Genomic DNA, 9678 nt, shown 5'->3' on the forward strand with positions numbered 1-9678 from the left:
GGTGCGATGACATTTCCTTTTCAATGTTGCGTCACCTTCCACCGGTAGGTAAAGATATTTTAAAATGTTTATACAACAGGTTCCTTGCCCTTGAGTTCGTTCCGAAACAGTGGCGCGATATATTCATTATACCGATCCCTAAACCAGGGCGTGATCCAAATTCAGTTTCATCGTTAAGACCTATAGCCCTTATGTCGTGTTTATGCAAAGTATTTCATTCGATAATAAACAAACGATTAGAGTGGTTTCTTGAGAAAAATGAACTATTCTCTGATTATACCCTGGGTTTCAGGAAGTCGAGGTCTTGTCTAGATAACTTAAGTTTTTTAGTAACATTAATACAAGCGGGTTTCGCGAGGAAACATGTATCCTTAGGTTGTTTTATTGACATAAACAATGCCTACAACAACGTTAACGTTAGGGAGCTGCTATTAATTTTGGATAGGCTCGATGTGGGTAAGTCGATATGTAGCTACCTGTGGAACTTTCTAACATATAGGAACTTAAATATAAAACTAGATAATTCTACTGTGTGCAGGAGGTCAGGCCAGGGTCTAGGACAAGGGGATCCGCTGTCTCCGTTGCTTTTTAATGTTGCCACAATTGACATCTGTAAACTTATAAATAATGTATATATTTCGCAGTACGCAGACGATTTTGTGATATTTACTAGTGGGGCCAACTTACGCGACTCCATAACTACACTACAATCAGCAATTAATACCTTCACAGTTATATTATGCAATCTCGGGTTAGAGGTATCGTCAGAAAAAACTAAATTATGTTTGTTCAATTCTGGTAATAAGCCGATAACACACTGCACTGATATTAAAATTAATGACACATGTTTGGAAGTAGTGAGCACTGTTAAATATCTCGGTCTCTGGCTTGATCGTTCCTTACGATGGGGTAAACATATAACAGAGCTGCGCGAAAAATTAACTAAGTACATTAATTTATTTAAAGTACTAGCGGGCGCGGGGTGGGGTGTTCATCATAAACATCTTAGACGTTTGTACATTTCTTTAATACGAAGCCGGATGGATTACGCTAGTTTCTTATATGACAGTAGCTGCAAAAAAACCCTTATTAAATTAGACAGGGTGCAGAATCAGGCTTTGAGAGTGATAGGAGGCTATATAAAAACAACCCCAATCCATGTTATGGAAGTGGAATTACACCTCCCGCCCCTTGAGATCCGTAGGAAATACTTAGCAGGAAAATATTGTCTTAAAATGAAATCCTTTAATAACAGTCCCGTAAATACAACCCTAGATCAGTTACATATTATACAAAATAGCAGGCACTGGAAGCGGAAAAAAATACCGTTACTTGTTACGTCACACAATCAATTAAAAGATACACCTATTCATTCAAGTAGACTATTAGAAATGTTTACATTTAATACCTGGATCCATAGCATAGATTTAAGTGGCATTATAGACTTCATTGACCCTTTTAAAAAAGCTAAACGAAAGTACGATAGGTTAGAAATAAATAAAATCTGCAGCGAGGTAATGGCGAAATATTCTACATTTCATAAAATTTTTACAGATGGTTCCAAAGAAATGAGTCAAAGTATCGGGGCAGCCTTTTTCGATGAAATAAATAGGTATCATATAAAATTTAAAATAAACTGTAATATTTCCATAATGCATGCCGAACTGATTGCCATTTCGGAAGCCTTATCTTACGCAAAATCCATAAATTCCAACAAAATTGTAATTTGTACCGACTCTAAGAGTGCTTTGCAACATCTGGCTCGATGCACCTCGACTTTTCGAGGAGTACCGATAGCCTACACAATAATAAATTTAATTCTGGAATTGAAATCTATGTCAAAAGTTATAATATTGCAATGGATTCCGTCGCATGTAGGTATAAGTGGCAATGAGACAGCTGATGCATTAGCAAAACAGGCGTGCAGCGATGGCATTGAATTTCACTTGCTACCCCCATACAATGACTGTTTACATTTAGTCAAATTAAAGTGTCTCGAATTGTGGAAGGAATATTTTGACGAGAGGTCTAAGGACAAAGGTATTTGGTATAAGACAATACAGCCACAACCGTTTAATTCTCCTTGGATTGATAATAGTGTGTTGTGTAGGCAGGATCTTGTTTTATTGTTGAGATTGCGTTCTGGACACATTCCATTGAATAAGTTCGCCTATCTCATGCGTAAAGTGAATTCGGAATTATGCACCTTATGTAATCGCGTCGAAGATGTGTATCACATTTTAATGGAGTGTGTCCGAAACGAGCGACTTAGAAAACAGTTATTTCATGACAATGACAGTTCCATTGGGTTATGTAATACCTACCTTTCGAACCCCATGTCTGATGTAGTTGAAAAGGTATTAAATATTGTTAAGTGCGGTCTGAGGGACAGAAATGTGTGAAGTACTTAAACTAGATGTGGCTAATTACTTTCTTTTAACTTTGTTAATTAAGTCTGTTTTTTATGGGGTGACATATTCGTTCAATCGAAAAAGCCCCTCAATAAAGAGAAAAAAAAAAAAAAAAAAAAAAAAAAACTAGATCTTTGATTTATGTAGGTAGGTACCTACTTAAATATATAACTTAGCAGGTACTTACAGCTTTAAAGGTTAAGGAAAAGAACTCTTGCATGTAGGTGCTATATGTGCTTGTGTTATTTTGAATTTGAATAACTTGATTATTAATTCTATACGTAACTACATACAAGAGGGTCAATTCTTAAGCCTACTTACCTACCTACATAAATAGTACACTTAAATTAAACGTTTCAAATAAAATCGGAAGCCTGTGACATGGAAGGGCATTAACGATACGGGAATCTTTAGATTGATTCATTGACGAAGACGCATGGTTTGGTTCATATTGTCAAATTATATTAGTTAACTGTAGAGTTAAAGTTTAGTTTTGGCAAATCTGCGCGTCACCGTGAATGACACTTTCTAAAAGTGCCTGTTAAAGCCGGCGTAAAGCCTTTCACCTTGTCGAGCAAGGAACCCGCAACTTAGGGAATATTACCCATAAACTCAGGGTATTTGATTTGAATGATACTTATTCTTAAACTTACGTTTGTTATGGTTCCACCTGCTAAGGTGCGCCTAAGAGAATCTTTTATTCGTTCACAAACTAACGTCAAGTTATTTGTGATGAAACCAATATATTATGTACCTATCTAAACCTGCGCAAGGCTGCCATGTTTACACCTGCGTAAGGTGTGCCAAAAGAATCTTTGATTCGTTCACAAACTAACGTCAAGTTATTTGTGATGAAACCAATATATTATGTACCTATCTAAACCTGCGCAAGGCTGCCATGTTTACACCTGCGTAAGGTGTGCCAAAAGAATCTTTGATTCGTTCACAAACTGACGTCAAGTTATTGATGATGATATTATAACCTATGTAAGCCTGCGCAAGGCACGTCAGACTTATTCACAGAAATATAAATGATATGGTCATAACACAGGCGTGCGAGTGGACCACAATCACAAAAATATTACAAAGATTAAGTTGTAAATATCTCTTTTTAGAGAATGTAAAAATGGTTTAAAATAATGTTTTGGGTAAAAATCAGTCGAAATAGGCAAGGCTTCGTTATTAGAGTTTTCATTTTTGTTTACCAATCTATTTCAACGGTCCCGAACACCCTATTGGCTAAACCCGAAATTGGGCTAATTAACTATGGTAAAAGTGAAAACTGCTTTCCATTTACATAACATTTCTAAAATTATAATAGGTAAAATATAAACCTAAGATTCCAGGCCTATCTCGACTCATTTTTATTTTAAAGATGGAAAAAATCTTTGCACCCTAATATAAAATTGTGGTCTGGAGACGCTAAGCCTCATAACTTGGGTGGCATAGATAATACTAAGAGATTTAGTCACCTAATTTCGACTATAAGCCCAGGCAGAATATTAATAATTAGAAAAAGGAGTGGTCAATCCTCCAAGGTCCATACAATCTGTGGACTCTAATTAAATCAGGCTCGGTAAGCTCACGACACGACAGAGCTTACGATTCCATTCTGAAATAAGCTATGTTTACAATATATATTACCCATGGTGTGAAACAAACAGCCTGCTCAAGGTGTACAAAGGGTCCGTTTAACGGCCCTATAAACATCTACAAACCTTTGAAGTCTAGGCCTGCTACAATATGACAGACTAGAAATAAATACATATGATCCCAATGTAAGAGCAGCTCACAGTTCCATAAATTATATTTGGCTGGAGAGCACTTGTCTTTCAGTTAACATGTTTACGAGTACCTACCTATGTACACGACATGACCAAGGTTACCTACCTTTTTACATAATTATTATATCCCTGACTGCCATGGTATATTAGGAAAATTATCATGTGCTGGCGGTGCTGCACAAGCATGTTTGAAATAAAATATACAAAACTGGCCTAACGGGCGTTTATGAATTATGTATTTTACACCCTTGTGTCTGTATTGTGACCCTGGAAGTTTTAAACCACCTGTATCGTAAGTGCTCCTATGCACGGATTAAGTTTATAATAAACTACCCATGCCCTAACCTCAAGGGCAAGTGCTTCTATGCACGGACCAGATACTGTTGTCACTTATTTCACTTATCATGACTTGTCATAGTTTGATACTACACGTTTAATAAATTTAAGACCGTGGAATGTACCCACTACAAAAGGTTTTTAAAAATAGTGACTGAATGGTTTGTACGAACGGTTCTAGCACAGTTTCTGGGCGGTCACGTCTAGGGCATGACCCTCTAGTTCTCAATTTATACAAAATTATAGCATTGTGATACTGTTCGCTTTGCACAATAAAATAGGGGAACAGGAGCACGCCTTGCGAAAAGGCGAAGCTATTTTGAAACGCAAACCTTTCAAAAATAGATTGAAATATATAAATAATTATGTTTTTGGTGTGGAACATGTAATTGTACACCCAAACAAATGCAATCATTTATTATATGTTAGCAAAACTCTGCCAAAGTGTTAGTCTGTCTCTACAGTGTAACCTGAAGGCATGAATGCACATGAATCTCTTGAAACATGGTGGATTAACTAATTTACACCCCGTCTGTGTCTTGCTCCTACCAAATCCACAAGTTGAGGACCTCAACCTATCTAGGCACCCTTCTTGCTCGAGACCTGAAAAAATAATCTCATGCAGTCAAGTGTCGGAAAACCAGGTCCACACTCTTAGCACTACCGTGAATATATCTAAGAAGTCTGTATACTGCCTTCCAGGAGGCGGGATGTTAATAGACTAGCCTATATAGTAGGCCAGAGATATAGTATACAAAAGCACACTGGCCCAAATCCAGTAATATTATATGCACTTCAGAATACAAAATAATTGACTATTCTGCGTATATTTGATATCAAAAAGTTACAATTACCTACCCTTAGGTCATAAGGAGGATAAATATACATAAATATCAAATATATTCGACAAAGTGTTGACCCTAGCATTGGATAAAATAGAGGTTCCTCTTAAACGGCATCTGCGCTGTTGGCTTTGGGCCCACGGGTGCCCGGCAAAAGGTCGGGGACCCCATGGTTCCGCACAGTTATTGCAAATAATGTAAAATCACAAAATAAACACAAATTTTCATTTTGGTTAAAAACACATATGCGATGAGCTAAGGTTTCGAATTAAGTACCTTATTCTTAATCTGGAAAGAGAAGACTGAATATTCAGAATTAAGCTATGTCTATGAATGGTTTACATAAATTAAGCCACTTTAGCGTTCAGAAACAATCAAGTTTATGTCTACTAGTAGGCACCAGATAAGGTAAACTACTCATACTGCATATATAGACAATAATGAGTACAATTAAGGTCACTTGATGATAGCTAAACATGAACATAAGCAGAATGAGCTGCACCTATACAAATATCATTGATAAAGCTCTGTGGCAATTCTACATTTACCATTTGAACGCCAAGAGCACCAAAAAGCGTCGTAACTAGTGCCCACATGAGTATTATGATATGGCTTAAGCTCTCAAAGTAACCTTCACAATTTTAAGTAAGGTTTGTTTAGGTCCATTAGCTCGCGTTCGCGTTAGTAAAGCGTACAAACGATTAAATGCATTTTATAGCTATAACCAAATAAATAGCTCACACTGGCTCAGTCATTAAAAGAATTCAGTAAAATCATTAAAAGTATTCCCTATGATATTTTATTAAGTACCTACCCAATATTAACTTTGTGGGTAGTGATAGTGATATAACGAATATTTAAAATATTCGTCTACTTAATCCTGAGGGATTCTGGAAATAAGAAAGGTCTTGTCCTTGTTATATCCTGCAACTGCTTACCTTACTAGATAATTATTATCAAATTTGTCAATAATTGGGAGTTATAAATAAAAACTACTCGAGTACTTTATGATCTTTATCTTTTCATATTTTAATTACATCACTCCATATCACAGATGTTGTATGCTCCCTGAAGAGTAGACTGACTTATCTTCTTTTACATAGTCTCACATACATATAATTAAGTACTATAGCACCCTTGTGGTGACTCACTTATTTTCGTTGAAAATTTATAAGTACCTACATTAAATACGTATATAAAATGGAAAGTTAGTATCATAATATAATGGTATATAAAATTGTATGCTTTACTAAATACCTCTCTCCTCACATGTATTAAAATAAAGGGTGTACTACATAATTAATTAATTAATTAAACACTCCTAATATAATAATATTACATATACATAATATGTAAGTACATGTATAATCACATTGGCTTGGCGTCTTCCCACCACCAGGCGATAACAAACACGTCTCAATATATTACTTTAGGTTCCGAATATCGGTACAGTTGTTTAATGACAGCGTTTTACACAAAAATAAAACGCTAATTAAATAACTTACCATATTCGGAACCTAAAGTTTTAATCCTGCCTGGTGTAAATATGTATAATTTTGAGACAATGAGGTAATTTGCGTTTGTTTCTAACTGTCAAAATTGTCAAACGCAACTGCCTGAAGTGGTGGGGGTGTGGGAGAGAGATGGACGTATATGCTAGAAAAGGACAATACGACTAACTACAGTGTTGCCACTCTCAATATATTACTTTAGGTTCCGAATATGGTAAGTTATTTAATTAGCGTTTTATTTTTGTGTAAAACGCTGTCATAAAGGATACATTCCGACTTTGAAAGTGTAAATCATCCAACCATCCAAAAACTTGACGATTGAATTGTAAAAAAACCCCTAATAAAACATACGAGCAAAATCTTTGAAACTCATAATTTATCACACTAATGTCTTCACTTTACTTTTTAACCTTGGAGGATTTAACAGACTTCAAAAAGGTGATGGAGGCTTTTTTGTCCTTCTGGACCTTTTGAGGGCAGTCCGTAGTCAACTTTTTTTCTCTTCAATACTATAGTTTGTCAAAGGACTGTCTCATTTCAAACATAGACAGAGAGAAACATACATGAAATTATTCTAGAGGTCCGTGGAACCATATTATCTTTGTCTTACACTAGTACTAGCACCCAAGAGAAATTAGCTAGCTACATATTAATAATCTGTGAGAGAAATGGTTAAGTATAGTTTTTTTGTTCTTATTTACTGACAAATTGGTTTGACCAACTATACCTACAACCTATAGCTGGTCAACCAAATTTTGTCAGTAAAAAAAGGCGCGAAATTCAAATTTTATATGGGACGATATCCCTTCGCGCTTACATTTTTGAAAATTTGCCGCCTTTTTCTACTGTCAAGATCTGGTTAACCAAGTATAATAATAAAATGTGACATTATCTATGGAAAGGGACCTTATTGTCGATGGCGCTTATGCCATTATTAACGATGCTCCGATATATAAATACGAGGCCGCGCGACCCGTCCGGCGTAAGCGCCATCGACAATAAGGTCCCTTTTCATGGATAATGCCCCAAATAAACTGCGGGGTTTAACCTCATAGATTTCCTAAAACACTTTTGTCAAGCGAGGTACCCTGTCAACGTTCAGTTTCATTTTTACATACCTAAGCATTTTGATAAATAATGTAATAATTAATTCCATATAAATGCTAATACAGTTTTCCTACAGCTAAACTAATTTCTTTATGGAAATAGCACAAAATGCGTAAATATTTCTGCATGGCAATACTGGATATTTTTACGTTTCTAGTCCGTTCCATTCTTCAAACTTTATTATTTATAAGGAGTGCACGCGATTGGCTTCGCTTCTGTAAAAATCAAAGAATACAGATAGCGCCAGCATAGGTTTTATTTTGATCTACCTAATTGCTCTCCTATTGGATCATAATCATTTAGATTAAATAACTTAATTGCTACAAAGTCGTTTCAAAATGACATTGCGTTGATCGGAATGTCAGTTGAGTGCTCTCCGAATATCGTAGGAATATCCAGTCAGGGTAACCATGTAAGGATATTGGTTTTTTCTACTGTACTAGTAGAATTTACATGTTCTGAACTTCGTTGTTTGTTAAATTAAATCCAAGTTGCACTTGCATCCCTTTCCGAAATATGGCTTATGAATAACTCGACGACCAACGCAATAACAAACCACAAAGTAAGTTGTCACCTTTCGCAAGACAATATCGGGTACTTTTTGTAGGAAAGCCGGTCGGCTTCGCCACAAAAAGTGCCTGGCAACCATGTAATGTATAGCTGGTCAACCAAATCTTGTCAGTAAAAAAAGCCGCGAAATTCAAATTTTCTATGGGACGATATCCTTTCGTGTCTACATTTTTCAAATTGGCCGCCTTTTTCTACTGTCAAGATCTGGTTTACCAAGTATAGTTTGTCAACAAAGGACTATCTCATTTTAAACATAGACAGAGATAATCATACTATCTTTGTCTTACACTAGTACTAGCACCCAAAAGAAAAGGATGAGTATAGTTTTATTTGTTCCTATTTAGTGAAAATTGGTTTAACCAACTATAGTTACTTCAAAATTATAATGCATAAATATAGTTCGTCAAAGGACTGTCTCATTTCAAACATAGACAGAGAGAATCGTACTATCTTTGTCTTACGCTATTACTAGCATCCAAAAGAAAAGGATGAGTATAGTTTTTTTGTTCTTATTTACTGACAAATTGCTTTTACCAACTATAGATATAGTAGTTTATTTTATTTTAGGATGGTCACATTAAAATCAATTTGACAGATGTTTGACAGTCAAGTGAGTGAATGTATCGAAGGAACCTTGAACGCTTTGAACGAATCGAAGCTACCGAAACACTCATTCGTTGTTTTCATAACCATTTCCATTCACTCAGTCATGTCAGTTGGGTTAGTCATCTCATCTAGCTCGTTTCGTGTTCCGCTTTATTTATCTTGTTTATTTACGTTTGTTATTTAAGATAACTTATTTCGCCGATTATTTTACTAAACTCAACTAACTATAACTCTTCCCAGTGTTGTGAATACATGTGATATCATTGTGTGCTTGCAAAAGTTAAACTTGCAGTGTTTGTCGTTTTGTGTTTATTTTGAACGTTTGTGTGTGTGATTCCAACTGGGTGGTTTAACTTCGAAAAATCAAGTAAGTGCTTTATTCTTCAATCGTTATTTACAATAAAGTTATGGATGGACAAGGTAATCAGCCGACGACATCAAACAGCTTGCGAAACTTATTTTTTGCTCAGATCTGACCCCGATTCAAGTTACTTAAATTTACTTTTCACTC

This window comes from Cydia amplana, chromosome 23 (genome assembly GCF_948474715.1).
Source record: "Cydia amplana chromosome 23, ilCydAmpl1.1, whole genome shotgun sequence".
Lineage (NCBI taxonomy): Eukaryota > Metazoa > Arthropoda > Insecta > Lepidoptera > Tortricidae > Cydia > Cydia amplana.